This window comes from Caretta caretta, chromosome 11, assembly GCF_965140235.1.
Source record: "Caretta caretta isolate rCarCar2 chromosome 11, rCarCar1.hap1, whole genome shotgun sequence".
NCBI classification, from domain to species: domain Eukaryota; kingdom Metazoa; phylum Chordata; order Testudines; family Cheloniidae; genus Caretta; species Caretta caretta.
The window spans coordinates 74,718,874-74,733,902 of record NC_134216.1 but is presented as its reverse complement, the minus strand read 5'-3'; positions in this window follow the sequence as shown (position 1 = coordinate 74,733,902).

Below are 15,029 nucleotides of genomic sequence, written 5' to 3'. Positions count from 1 at the left end.
TCATGTTCTCTATGTATATAAATCTCCCCACTGTGTTTTCCACTGAATGCATCCGATGAAGTGGGCTGTAGCTCACGAAAGCTTATGCTCAAATAAATTTGTTAGTCTCTAAGGTGCCACAAGTACTCAATTTCCTTGTGTGTTATTGAAATGTGTCATGACAAATAACTTGCTCTATGGACTGATTGTGAGTATTTAAAATCTGAGCTGTGCTGCTTAATTGTGGTTGGTTGGATCACACACATGATATTATTTCTGTTCCCTGATTGTGTGAGTCTGAAGGCACCTGTGGTAGTTTAAAATTCAGTTTCCATTAATATTTACACACACTACTTGGATATTTGCTTTTCACACCTGGTGAAACTTGACACTCAAATGTGGGCACAAAGCAAACACAAAAGAATCATGAAGATGACCAAAGCAAATGCTTGGTTTCAGAGTAGCCGCCGTGTTAGTCTGTATCTGCAAAAGGAAAAGGAGTACTTAGATCACCTTAGAGACTAACAAATTTATTTATTTCACAAAAGCTTATGCTTAAATAAATTTGTTAGTCTCTAAGGTGCCACAAGTCCTCCTTTTCTTAAAGCAAATGCTGTGACCTGTGTAACAAGCTGCCTATAGCAAGGGAGAAAGGCTCCTGGATCACCTTCACCCCCATACCTACTCACTCACATGGAGCAACAATCCTTGTCACTGCTTTGACTCTTGGCGGCTATATACACTCAGTAGCCTGATAAGCATATTGGATTCAGTCTCTCCTGGTCTGATTAGAGATGGATTCAAGCCACCCTGGTTTGCATGAGCAAGTTATCGTGTCTGCCTTGCCAGGAATGAAACTTAACTGTACCACTGGTACATTCCTACCTGGGAGTCTCACACCCTCTGAGCAACACTCACTTTATCATAGTGTTTTAAGATGAAGTCCATTGGAGGTTGACTGGAGCATCCTATGATGAGCAATTGTTCCCTCCTTCATGCTTTCCCTCCATTACTGAAATCCCATGGAACACTAACCAGGGAAAAGGGCTTTTGCCTTCTCTGCTGGCAAGGGAAGTCTTCCATATCAGGCAAGTGAAGTATCCCACAGCTCCCTCCACCACCACCACCCTTTGGAAGATTTTCATACATTTTGAAGCCAGAAGGGACCCTAATGATCATCCAGTCTGACTTCCTGCACAGCACAGGCCAAAAGACCTCACCCAGTGATTCCTGCATCAGGCCAAGAACTTCTGGTTGAGTGACACAGAGCTTTGAGAAAGACCAAGCCAGTCTTGTTTTAAAGACTTCAGGTGATGGAGAACCCACTGTGACCCTAAGTAAGTAGTTCCAGTGGTTAATTACCCTCGCGGCATCTGATTTCTGCCTTGAATTTATCTATCTTTAGCCTCTAGCACTGGATTTCATTATGCCTTTGTCTGGTAGATTAAAGAGACATCCACTGTCAGAAATCTTCTCCCCAGGGGGAATATAAACCTATATCACCTCTTATTGATCTCTTAGTCGTCTCTTGCAAAAGAATAATAGAATCATAGAATATCAGGGTTGGAAGAGACCTTAGGAGGTCATCAAGTCCAATCCCCTGCTCAAAGCAAGACCAATCCCCAACTAAATCACCCCAGCCAGGGCTTTGTCAATCCGGGCCTTGAAAACCTCTGAGGATGGAGATTCCACCACCTCCCTAGGTAACCCATTCCAGTGCTTCACCACCCTCCTAGTGAAAAAGTTTTTCCTAATATCCAACCTAGACCTCCCCCACTGCAACTTGAGACCATTGCTTCTTGTTCTGTCATCTGACACCACTGAGGACAGCCGAGCTCCATCCTCTTTAGAACCCCCCTTCAGGTAATAGAAGGCTGCTATCAAATCACCCCTCACTCCTCTCTTCTGAAGACTAGAATCATAGAATCATAGAATATCAGGGTTGGAAGGGACCTCAGGAGGTCATCTAGTCCAACACCCTGCTCAAAAGCAGGACCCATCCCCAATTAAATCATCCCAGCCAGGGCTTTGTCAGGCCTGACCTTAAAAACTTCTAAGGAAGGAGATTCCACCACCTCCCTAGGCAACGCATTCCAGTGTTTCACCACCCTCCTAGTGAAGAAGTTTTTCCTAATATCCAAACTAAACCTCCCGCACTGCAACTTGAGACCATTACTCCTTGTCCTGTCCTCTTCCACCACCGAGAATAGTCTAGAACCATCCTCTCTGGAATCACCTCTCAGGTAGTTGAAAGCAGCTATCAAATCCCCCCTCATTCTTCTCTTCTGCAGACTAAACAATCCCAGCTCCCTCAGCCTCTCCTCATAAGTCATGTGTTCCAGACCCCTAATCAGTTTTGTTGCCCTTCGCTGGACTCTTTCCAATTTATCCACATCCTTCTTGTAGTGTGGGGCCCAAAACTGGACACAGTACTCCAGATGAGGCCTCACCAATGTCGAACAGAGGGTAACGATCACGTCCCTCGATCTGCTCGCTATGCCCCTACTTATACATCCCAAAATGCCATTGGCCTTCTTGGCAACAAGGGCACACTTCTGACTCATATCCAGCTTCTCGTCCACTGTCACCCCTCGGTCCTTTTCTGCAGAACTGCTGCCTAGCCATTCGGTCCCTAGTCTGTAGCTGTGCATTGGGTTCTTCCATCCTAAGTGCAGGACCCTGCACTTATCCTTATTGAACCTCATCAGATTTCTTTTGGCCCAATCCTCCAATTTGTCTAGGTCCCTCTGTATCCTATCCCTGCCCTCCAGTGTATCTACCACTCCTCCCAGTTTAGTATCATCCTCAAATTTGCTGAGAGTGCAATCCACACCATCCTCCAGATCATTTATGAAGACATTGAACAAAACCGGCCCCAGGACCGACCCCTGGGGCACTCCACTTGACACCGGCTGCCAACTAGACATGGAGCCATTGATCACTACCCGTTGAGCCCGACAATCTAGCCAACTTTCTACCCACCTTATAGTGCATTCATCCAGCCCGTAGTTCTTTAACTTGCTGACAAGAATACTGTGGGAGACCGTGTCAAAAGCTTTGCTAAAGTCAAGATACAATACATCCACTGCTTTCCCTTCATCCACAGAACCAGTAATCTCATCATAGAAGGCGATTAGATTAGTCAGGCATGACCTTCCCTTGGTGAATCCATGCTGACTGTTCCTGATCACTTTCCTCTCATGTAAGTGCTTCAGGATTGATTCTTTGAGGACCTGCTCCATGATTTTTCCGGGGACTGAGGTGAGGCTGACTGGCCTGTAGTTCCCAGGATCCTCCTTCTTCCCTTTTTTAAAGATGGGCACTACATTAGCCTTTTTCCAGTCATCCGGGACTTCCCCGGTTCGCCACGAGTTTTCAAAGATAATGCCCAATGGCTCTGCAACCACAGCCGCCAGTTCCGTTAGCACTCTCGGATGCAACTTGTCCAGCCCCATGGACTTGTTCACGTCCAGCTTTTCTAAATAGTCCCTAACCACCTCTTTCTCCACAGAGGGCTGGCCATCTATTCCCCATGTTGTGATGCCCAGCGCAGCAGTCTGGGAGCTGACCTTGTTCGTGAAGACAGAGGCAAAAAAAGCATTGAGTACATTAGCTTTTTCCACATCCTCTGTCACTAGGTTGCCTCCCTCATTCATTAAGGGGCCCACACTTTCCTTGGCTTTCTTCTTGTTGCCAACATACCTGAAGAAACCCTTCTTGTTACTCTTAACATCTCTCGCTAGCTGCAGCTCCAGGTGCGATTTGGCCCTCCTAATTTCATTCCTACATGCCCGAGCAATATTTTTATACTCTTCCCTGGTCATATGTCCAACCTTCCACTTCTTGTAAGCTTCTTTTTTATGCTTAAGATCCGCTAGGATTTCACCATTTAGCCAAGCTGGTTAAGACTAAATAAACCCAGTTCCCTCAGCCTCTCCTCATAAGTCATGTGCCCCCTAATCATTTTTGTTGCCCTCCGCTGGACTCTCTCCAATTTGTCCACATCCCTTCTGTGGTGGGGGGACCAAAACTGGATGCAATACTCCAGGTGTGGCCTCACCAGTGCCAAATAGAGGGGAATAATCACTTCCCTTGATCTGCTGGCAATGCTCCTACTAATACAGCCCAATATGCTGTTGGCCTTCTTGACTCATATCCAGCTTCTCATCCACTTTAATCCCCAGGTCCTTTTCTACAGAACTGCTGCTTAGCCAGTCAGTCCCCAGCCTGTAGCAGTGCATGGGGTTCTTCCTTCCTAAGTGCAGGACTCTGCACTTAGGAAGGAAGGGGCATTTTCTGTCCATATTACCCTACCTTGCTCCTTTCTGCACCTCCCAGTTGAATGGAGAATTTGAGGAGCTAATACTACATAAACAGCTTAGTTAAGGGTCCCATTTTAAGTTAATTTCAAAAGAATTAAGGGTTCAGAGTAGTAGCCGTGTTAGTCTGTATTCGCAAAAAGAAAAGAAGGACTTGTGGCACCTTAGAGACTAACCAATTTATTTGAGCATAAGCTTTCGTGAGCTACAGCTCATTTCATTGGATGCATTCAGTGGAGAATACAGTTGGGAGATTTATATACACAGAGAACATGAAACAATGGGTGTTATCATACACACTGTAACCAGAGTGACCACTTAAGATGAGCTAATACCAGCAGGAGAGCGGGGGCGGGGGCGGGGGGGAGAGAAGAAAACCTTTTGAAGTGATAATCAAGGTGAGCCATTTCCAGCAGTTGACAAGAACATCTGAGGAACAGTGGGGGGAGGGGAGAAATAAACATGGGAAATAGTTTTACTTTGTGTAATGACCCATCCACTCCCAGTCTCTATTCAAGCCTAAGTTAATTTTATCCAGTTTGCAAATTAATTCCAATTCAGCAGTCTCTCATTGGAGTCTGTTTTTGAAGTCTTTTGGTTGTAATATTGCGACTTTTAGGTCTTTCCAAATGCAAACAGATGGACATCATAGCAAAAGGACTGAAGGTAAAAAATCCATTACAATCTACATACCACACAGACTATGCTGACAGCTTGTGCCACACGCTCTCAAAGAAACTGCGGGACCACCTGATCAACATCCTCTACAGCAAACAGGGAAAGATTAAGAATGAGCTCTGAAAACTGGATACTCTCGTAAAAAAACAACTTTCCACACAAACTTCCTCGTAGCTGGACTTTACAAAAACTAGACAAGCCATTTACAACACACACTTTGCTTCTCTACAAAAGAAAAAGGACACTAAACTATCTACACTACTGCATGCCACAAGGGGCCACAGCAATGGTTCCCTTAACCCACCCAGCAATATTGTTAATCTATCCAACTATACTCTTAGCCCAGCAGAAGAATCTGTCCTATCTCGGAGCCTCTCCTTCTGCCCCTCCACCCCCACAAACATGATACAGTTCTGTGGTGACCTAGAATCCTATTTTCGACATCTCCAACTCAAGGAATATTTCCAACACACCTCTGAACAACATACTAATCCACAGAGACCTTCCTTCCAACACTACAACAGACTGGACTTATGCATAGAATGCTTCCACTGACATGCACGGGCTGAAATTGTGGAAAAGCAGCATCACTTGCCCCATAACCTCATCCGTGCAGAACACAATGCCATCCACAGTCTCAGAAACAACTCTGACATCATAATCAAAAATGCTGACAAAGGAGGTGCTGTTGTCATCATGAATAGGTCGGAATATGAACAAGAGGCTGCTAGGCAGCTCTCCAACACCACTTTCTACAAGCCATTATCCTCTGATCCCACTGAGGGTTACCAAAAGAAACGACACCATTTGCTCAAGAAACTTCCTGAAAAAGCACAAGAACAAATCCGCACAGACACACCCCTGGAACCCTGACCTGGGGTATTCTATCTGCTACCCAAGATCCATAAACCTGGAAATCCTGGACGCCCCATCATTTCAGGCATTGGCACCCTGACAGCAGGATTGTCTGGCTATGTAGACTCCCTCTTCAGGCCCTACGCTACCAGCACTCCCAGCTATCTTCAAGACACCACTGACTTCCTGAGGAAACTACAATCCATCTGTGATCTTCCTGAAAACACCATCCTGGCCACTATGGATGTAGAAGCCCTCTACACCAACATTCCACACAAAGTTGGACTACAAGCCGTCAGGAACAGTATCCCTGATAATGTCACGGCAAACCTGGTGGCTGAACTTTGTGACTTTATCCTCACCCATAACTATTTCATATGTGGGGACAATGTATACCTTCAAACCAGCGGCACTGCTATGGGTACCCGCATGGCCCCACAGTATGCCAGCATTTTTATGGCTGACTTAGAACAACGCATATCTATTCAGGGGACACCATCATAGGGCCTAATCACATCAGCCACATTATCAGAGGCTCGTTCACCTGCACATCTACCAATGTGACATATGCCATCATGTGCCATTGGTCAAACTGGACACTCTTTACGTAAAAGACACAAATCAGATGTCAAGAATTATAACATTCATAAACCAGTCGGAGAACACTTCAATCTCTCTGGTCACTCAATTACAGACCTAAAAGTCGCAATATTACAACAAAAAGACTTCAAAAACAGACTCCAACAAGAGACTGCTGAATTGGAATTAATTTGCAAACTGGATATAATTAACTTAGGCTTGAATAGAGACTGGGAGTGGATGGGTCATTACACAAAGTAAAACTATTTCTCCATGTTTATTCCCCCCCCCCCTCCACTGTTCCTCAGATGTTCTTGTCAACTGCTGGAAATGGCCCACCTTGATTATCACTTCAAAAGGTTTTCTCCCCTCCCCATCCCCCCTGCATTCTCCTGCTGGTATTAGCTCATCTTAAGTGATCACTCTCGTTACAGTGTGTATGATAACACCCATTGTTTCATGTTCTCTGTGTACATAAATCTCCCAACTGTATTTTCCACTGAATACATTTGATGAAGTGAGCTGTAGCTCACAAAAGCTTATGCTCAAATAAATTTATTAGTCTCTAAGGTGCCACGAGTACTCCTTTTCTTTTAAAAAAGAATTAAGGTTAGCCCATCACTGAATGTTTTGAAAAATCCCACTCTGAATTCATATATTTTAAAATACTAATGCTGTTCTAAATCCCTGGAAATTGTTATTCAATGACCACCCTAACTGAGAACCTCCAAACATTTGAGTTTTGTAATATACAGCTGTTTTCGGTAAGTGGGGAATAATTTAATGGCCTTTAATGTTAATAAAGTTTTTGTGAGATTAGGTCAGCACCCTGATTATTCAACCCTCTGGCTCTAAAACAAGGTCAGATTAGCTTCAGCTGATCATCAGTGCAGCTTGAGTTTAATGACTGTTTCTTCAGGAATCAAACGGTATTTTGACCACTGTATGAATAATTCATGATTCATTTGGTTGATTCATTCCCATGTTCCAATTCCTTAAATTGTTGAAATGTGTTTCCCCGACCAGCAAATAAATGTCATTTCTCCTTCCAAAGGATATGAATCAGCCGACCTTATCACATTTATACCTTCTACTGCAAATTACTATAATATATGCACGGAGTCCAGATGCTTTAATGTTAATTCCTAAGCAGTTCAGTTTGGACTTCAGTTAGTTCTCACTCAGTCTCAGAGTAAATCCCAAACTAAATGATTAGTAATGAGGCTGCTAAGAAGAATATAGCTGAGTAATGAAAAAGTCATCCAGTCTGTCCTAAGCTCCCTGGCTACACTGTGGTTCTTGCTTCTGCATGTCAATGTTCTTGGATCATGACCTTGGAAAGACAATGGGTTTGAAGAAAGGGACACCACTTCTCAGCTACACGAAGGATCTTTAGGGCTGGTTTGACAGCATGAAGGCATTAAAGGGGACGGAAATGGACCCCAGGTCCTGTGTAGGGAGCCCCCAGGCATGAGGGCTCTTCACTAGCCCTGCTCACAGTCACCTGTGTAGGAAAGGCTGGAGGGGGAAAAGTGGAGGGAAGGGACATCATTGGAGCAGACTGCTCAGTAGCAATGTTCTCTTCACAGGGCATACACAAGGCCTTGGGAAGGAGAACCTAACTTAGAGCAACCCTGAGGCTGCTCTCTGTATCTTATGCAAGCCTGCCATTGAGACGTCAGCCAAATGTGGACATTTAGTATTCTTTCACAGCCATCACACATGGTGTATAGGCCTCTATTTAAACCAGTACTTACCGTACCCAACTTCTCCTGAAGTCATCATTGCTCATGAGCACATTGCTGATGTTTTCAGTGGTTGTGGTGAGATGACGGTGTGCACTCCCAGGTGGCTCAGTCACATCTGCTTTCTGTTGACTTGCAATACAAAGGTCCTGATTCCGCTCTCTCTTACTCCAGTGTAGTAAATCAGGGGTAACTCCAGTGACATCAAAGGAGTGATACCGATGCAATAGGAGAACCAGTCTGACCTTGAGGGGTATCCCCCCCAGAGTACCTTCATTAACAGTTTTGTTTTATTCAATGTAAACAGTTGAAACCTTTTCTTTTTAAACATAAAGGACAATCAAATCAAGGTGTATTAACAGGAGCAAGTCAGTCTATGGGGTACCAGTGGGTTTCTTTGACACCCATGCGTTCTGCAGGGACACCATATGCCTTATGAGACAGTGGAGGCTGTGCAATATTGAAGCAGTGATCTCTAACAGGGTCACTTCTGAAAAACATTGGAAAGCTCCCTGAGGAAGTCGGACTCCCAGGTCCCCTTTGGAGGATTTGAAAAATCTCACTTATCATGTCAAATACAGGAAAGTAGCTTGCAACTGAAGGGTGTTTATTTCTTTGCACAAGTAACATTTGACAGCACTGAGGAATGTACGTTATTTAAACAAGTTCTATTACACATCCGACCTGTTATTAGACCCACATTTTCAAAAAGGGAGCATAAAATATGAGTCGAATGCTCACAAATTAGGCTGTCATACGCACATAGAACCTTAACTTCTGTGTGTGCACTGGGAGCTCAGCATGTCATAGGTCTCGGGAAATGCAAAAAATGATTAGTTAACAGGTATCCTAGTCTGTCACTATTTCACTGTATATATACATTCTCCCAAATATTCACTGGACAGATCATTAAGCAAGAAACTACTTAAAATGAATTGTCCCGACTTGTACTTAGCCGTGACACTCTGCTTATCTTCCCCAGACCTGAAGAAGAGCTCTGTGAAGCTCAAAAGCTTGTCTCTTCCACCAACAAAAGATATGACCTCCCCGACCTTGTCTCTCTAATATCCTGGGACCGACATGGCGACACCAAAACTGCAAACAATGTAAAAACTAAGCCGACAAAAACTCACTCCAAGAAAAACCAAGCCCAGGCTTTGTCTGTGGTTTACTTTGCAGATCACCTCCGAAGCATGGTTGAGGTCCAAAAAGACAAATCTGCTCCTTTGGCAAAAATCAGGTTTTACGGCCTTTTACTACTTTCTACACAGCGAAGAGAGAATCAGCTGGATCCCATCCTGGCTCACGCATTCTTGTCAACAGAATTGTTAGGAAAGTACCATTTACAGAACCTTTATTACGAGTGGTGATACTATTCGGCTTTCAGATCCCAGGCTGAGTTCGCAGAGCTGGCAGTTAAAGGAACAGCTTCAGATTTGTGGATTAAGCACAACAGCTCTGAAAACATGGTGAACATCATGTCCTGATGATACTTTTACAGAGCCTGAGAGAAAAACAGATCTTTCAAGAAGGAGGTGGGAGAGGAGATAGGTGGCACCCAAATGCCACCCCAACGGGAGGCGGCATGGCCCAGCAGCTAAAGCATTGCCTTGGTGTCAGGAGCCCTAGATTGTATCCCTGGCTGAGCCAGCGACATGCTGTATGATCTTGGGCAAGGTTCCCGGCCCAGCTTCTGGGCCTCAATCTCTCTGTGCTGCACATCCCCATTTCCCATCTTCCACTCTGTCTTGTCCTGGACCCTCTCGGTGGCAGGGACTTTCTCTTACTCTGCATTCTAAGCACTCCTGTGACACAGCTAATAATGTGAGGAAGTCTTAACTATATGGGTATCACTTGGCACTCACCTTTGCCCACCTTTCTATTCTTGTTAAGTGCCGCTGTTTATTTAACAATCATCTTATCACATGCAGGAAATCACTCATACAACGACCGTTCGATTTTCTCGAGGTGTGAAGAAGCGAGACAGTGTGCTGTGTATAGCGAATGATCTAGCCAACGCGACCTGGAAAGCAAACAAAGGATACAGGGGAGTAAACATAGGCGGCACCACGTTGGCTGCCTTTTCCAGATGACCATTTTAATGTGCTTCCAAAGCTTTTATTCTTCCGCTGCTCTTGTTCTTGGTGGTTTGGAAGCAGAGCGAAGTGGAGCAGTTTCACAGGGACTGGTTCTCATTTCCTACCCAGGGCCAGCTGTAAATTGCGACTTCACAGCTTTGGCTGCTCCAAGCAGATCCAGTTAGATTTGTGTAGTGACAAGAACGGCCTTTATTTTCCCCTTTTCCTCCTGAGGAAGCAGTTAGCAGAGCTGTGAGGTGAGAACCATGGCTGGGGGTGGTTGGTTTTTTTTAACAGCAGTTGTGGCTGTTTGGGGATAGCCCCCCAGGGCAGTCACACCTGTTTCCTTGGGCTGATTATGCCATTGCTCTGGTTTTATGGAGCTATGGATCCCATGCAGCCCCTTGCTGTAATTACAAATGGACAGTCCTCCTTGTGTTTTATGATTATTGGCATCACAGTAAGATCGAGGCCCAAATGTGCTTGGTGCTGTACAAACAGTCTCTGCCCTGAAGAGCTTAGAATAGAAGACTCGGAATCATTATTCCTGTTTCACAGGTGGGAAAAGGAGCCACAGAGAGGCTGGATGAGCTGCCCACACTCATTCTGTGGCAGAGGTAGGAGCTGAACTTTTTGTTATGTGCAGCTTAAGCCATTCCCGGAGCCACCAGCCCATCTTTCCCCTCTCTGTTAAGTGGAAGAAACCCTTCCATTTATCCATCAAAGTACCACTGCAGTGTCATTTGTTAAGACACAGATTGTGCATCTTGGCTTCTTGGAAGCCTGGAGCCACAGTTACATGGCCTGGCTGGGAACCACAGTGTAGACAGCTTCTACTCGTCAGCCACCCAACACTGTCCCTCCACCCCAGGGTAAAGCCCACAAGTCCATTCAGTCATTTGGGGTTGCATCAGGCCGATGCCGTACCTGCACCACAGGAAGTGAGAGATCATAACTCAGGCTAAGATTTTGTCATGGTTGTTTTTAGTAAAAGTCACGGACAGGTCATGAGCAATCAACAAAAATTCACAGAAGCCGTGACCTGTCTGTGACTTTTGCTGCTGCGGCTCCATGGATTTCCCCCACCACCATGGTGGCTGGGAGTTGCAGGGATTCCCCTCTGCCAGTGGCAGCAGGAAGCTGCAGGGTGTCCATATTTCCCAAAGAGAAACCGGGACACCCCCAGCCGTCACCTGTGGTGCCCCCCTCACCACGACCACAAGCGAGGCTGTCATCGGTCACTGAAACCCTGAGGAGGGCCCCCTCAGGAGTCTGTCACCTGTGGCTGTAATCTTGCAGGGGACCCCCTGTTGCTGGACCCCTGCCAGGGCCCTGCTGGCTGCTAGCTCCAGAGTCCCGCAGCCCCGGGGACTGAAGCAGAGAATATCATGGAGGTCTCTAGAAGTCACAGATTCCGTGACTTCCATGACCTCCATGACATAAATGTAGCCTTAATCATAACTCATAAAGGCTGCTGGGGTCGGGCTCATTTAGTGTAAATTCCCTGCCCCACTCCGTGGACCCTGGGCACGAAATCCTTTTCCTCCTTGGCACACAGGATACCTGCTGGTGCATTTCCATCCCACTCTTTAACATAGGCCTGAGATTTGGCCCTCTCCCCTCTGTTGTTCTGTACTCTCACCTAGATGGCTATTAAAAAAAGACCCCAATTGATTTATATACCTACTACAAGGCTCACTGGCTTTCTGTGTAATGAGCACACCTTCCCACCCTCCTGGTGCCACAACCCCTGTTAACATAATGTCTTCACAGGGGTGAGATTAAATAGCTATACACTCTGCACATGGAGCAGCCCTAAATCCAGAGCAGATGCCCAACTGCAGCTTGGGATGAATGTCTTATTTATGCAGAAACCTCCTCAGACATAAAATGGTGAGAGTTTTGCCACTGCCTTAGAAAGATCAGCCCAGCTGGTAGGAGCCACAGTTAGAGGAAGACTGGGCCAATGGTCAGAGTGTTAGGATTTTGGAGACCCAGACCCCTGCTCTGCCACAGACTTCCCGTGTGACCTTGGATGAGTCACTTAGTCTCTCCATGCCTCAGTTCCCCATGTGTACAATAGGGCCAATTGTCCCTCCCTACTTCTCAAGGGTGCTGTGAGATTAAATACATTAAAGACTGTGATGTGCTTTGAGCTCCACTGACAAAAAGTGCTATATAAAAGCTTGATATTATCTTAAGGGAGATGGGACGGTTTTCAGGCAGCCAAGTGAAACCACTTTTAACTCTTTCTATATAAACAGATGTAAAAAAAATAACCACAGCAGACAAAGGAACTCAGTCAATGATCCACATTTATTAAAGGGATAACAATCTGTATATTTTTTAAGAACTGGATCCTCAGGTGTAAATCAGTGTAGCTGCATTGACTTTGATGGAGCTACACCATTTCATACCAATTGGGGATCTAGCCCTTAGTCTGTAAAATGTCAAGATCCGAAGCATATTTCTTTGTGTTAATACTTCAAAAGCAGATAATGACAGATCATTATCTACGTCTAATATATCTATGTCTAATAGTTATCAGTGATGGGATTCTATATTTGTAGAAAACTGGCATTGCTTAAATGCTCAACTGAGAGTTCTATTATATCATATAAACATTGAGAAGTCACCACTAGACTATTTGTTATGGTTTTTTTTTTTACTTTGGTAAATTTAAGTACTAGTGAAAGACGTAAGTCTTCTACTGAAGGTGAACTGCAAAGCAAGATGCATTGTGATTACGCCTCTCACCGCTCCTCTATGCTTTGCTTATTCTTGGTTGTGTTTTCATCAGAAATATCAGCTCTTGACTTTCCTCTTTTTGTTGGAGGACTCTGGCAAGATCTTTGGGGGGCTTAGATGGGAATGACAAAGGAGATGGACTCCTCTCCTGATCTGCAGCTCTCCTAGTGAGGATGCTGGGTGCTTTACTGTGAGCATTCAGTGTACACTAACATTGGTGAGTTCTCATTCCTGGGAATTGGGTGTGGTTATGGGGTGCCCAGCATATCTTTATCCGACACACTGGGGACCGAACTGGGGACCTCCAAAACCCAAAGCCCTGCATCTCCGCAGCTTAAGCTAAATGAAAAACATTCTATAACTCTGGACTTGAACAGACTTATGTCCTCCGCAGATCAGATATCATGGAAGACACTGATGTGTGGGTTACAGTTGAAATGCATCATAATTCTGGCCCTAAACTATTGAAATAAATGTTTTAGCCACTTCCAATAGACACACCTACCCTTCATTACTCGTCAATGGATGTTTTGTCCTTTCTGCAATTCAAGTTAGCATGCTTGTTAGCAAGTTAGCACTGGGTAAAATAGAGCTGTAAAAAGGATATTTACAAATGAAAGAAGGTAGAAACCATGTAGAGGAGAAACGAAATTGCTAAACTGAGCAAAAATGGATCACTAAGGGATCTCCCAGACTGCAAGCCAGTGAGTGACCAGCAGGCCACAGGTTACACACCACACAAGCCAGTGCAAAATGAGAATCTGTGGGGCATGCTTTTAGCTTTAGGTCCATAGTATGAATCAGCCCAGGTATGCCTCTATTATTTGTTTAAGTGGGGAGGGTTATTTTTAACCAGCAGACATGTAAGCAAAGGAGAATTTATACCTTAAAGAAGACACCTGGGGTAGCAGGACGAGGTTAGTGAGGTGGATTTCCCCACTTGCAAAGGGCACTCAAGGAGAATAATAGATTAGGGTTGGGATTTTCAAAACAGACTGTGGGATTTTAGGCGCACACTGAAACTGAATGGGACTAGTGTTCAGTTGTCTTTGAAAATCTCCACCTAGAAGACCTCTAGGCATCCCTATACAAATTACTTCAGCCTTCTTCAATTTATCTCCGCTTGCTTTTACTGCTATTCTTTCTAAAGAAGTTCTTTCTTCCCTGCTACATCTCAGTAGTTCACACTGTTTCAAACCAGTTATAAGGAAATATGATGGGATTATAGTGTGCACAGATGTAGTTGAATGCAGTAAGCTGCAAATTAGGGGGGAAAGCCATATCTGGGAATTAGATGGACAAATTAGATGGACTGATATCAGTCACAGTTACCCCAATGGGAATCCAGTGCACACGTACCCTCTCTTGCTCATATAACAGATAGCTAGCTATATGGCTGGGGTTATCACAGAGAACTAGGTGCCCAACTCCTATTGACTTTCAGTGAGATTTGAGTAACTAACTCCCTTAAATTCCTTTGAAAATTGAAGCCATATATTCTTACTACCTTGCACTATGGAAGCCAAGATCAGCTGTTCTGAACTGAGACTACAGCCTGCCCCCGCTCCTTCTTCCTGTTGCCATCTCTTCCTCCCCCTCTCATTCTTTCATCCTAACATTGAGTCTGTCTCCAGCCCAGGTAACAGACTGAGCCACAGGGAGTCAGCAGGGAGTAATATTTTTAACACACAAAGGGAAGACTCTCCAATCACCTATAGCTTTACGGCTGTCTGGTTTTAAAAATCTGGGGAGTTCATGTGTGATGTGTAGTTAATAGCCCACAGGCATAACTTCACAAAGCTCTCACCTCTTGCTTCCCCTGCCACGCCAGCCACCATTTCTGTAACTCTCTTTTTATGCATTCCACATGAGCTACGCTCTTGCTGTCTATGCTGGTGGAAGAAACTGAAAGACAAAAATAGAGAGAGATCAAATAAACAAAGCAAAAGCAAGAGCCACCACTGATGTTGAAAGATCATAAACATCCCCAAAAGAGAGAGAAGAATCTCCCAGCTTCAGTGGCTCTTTGGCTGATTTACTTTTAGATT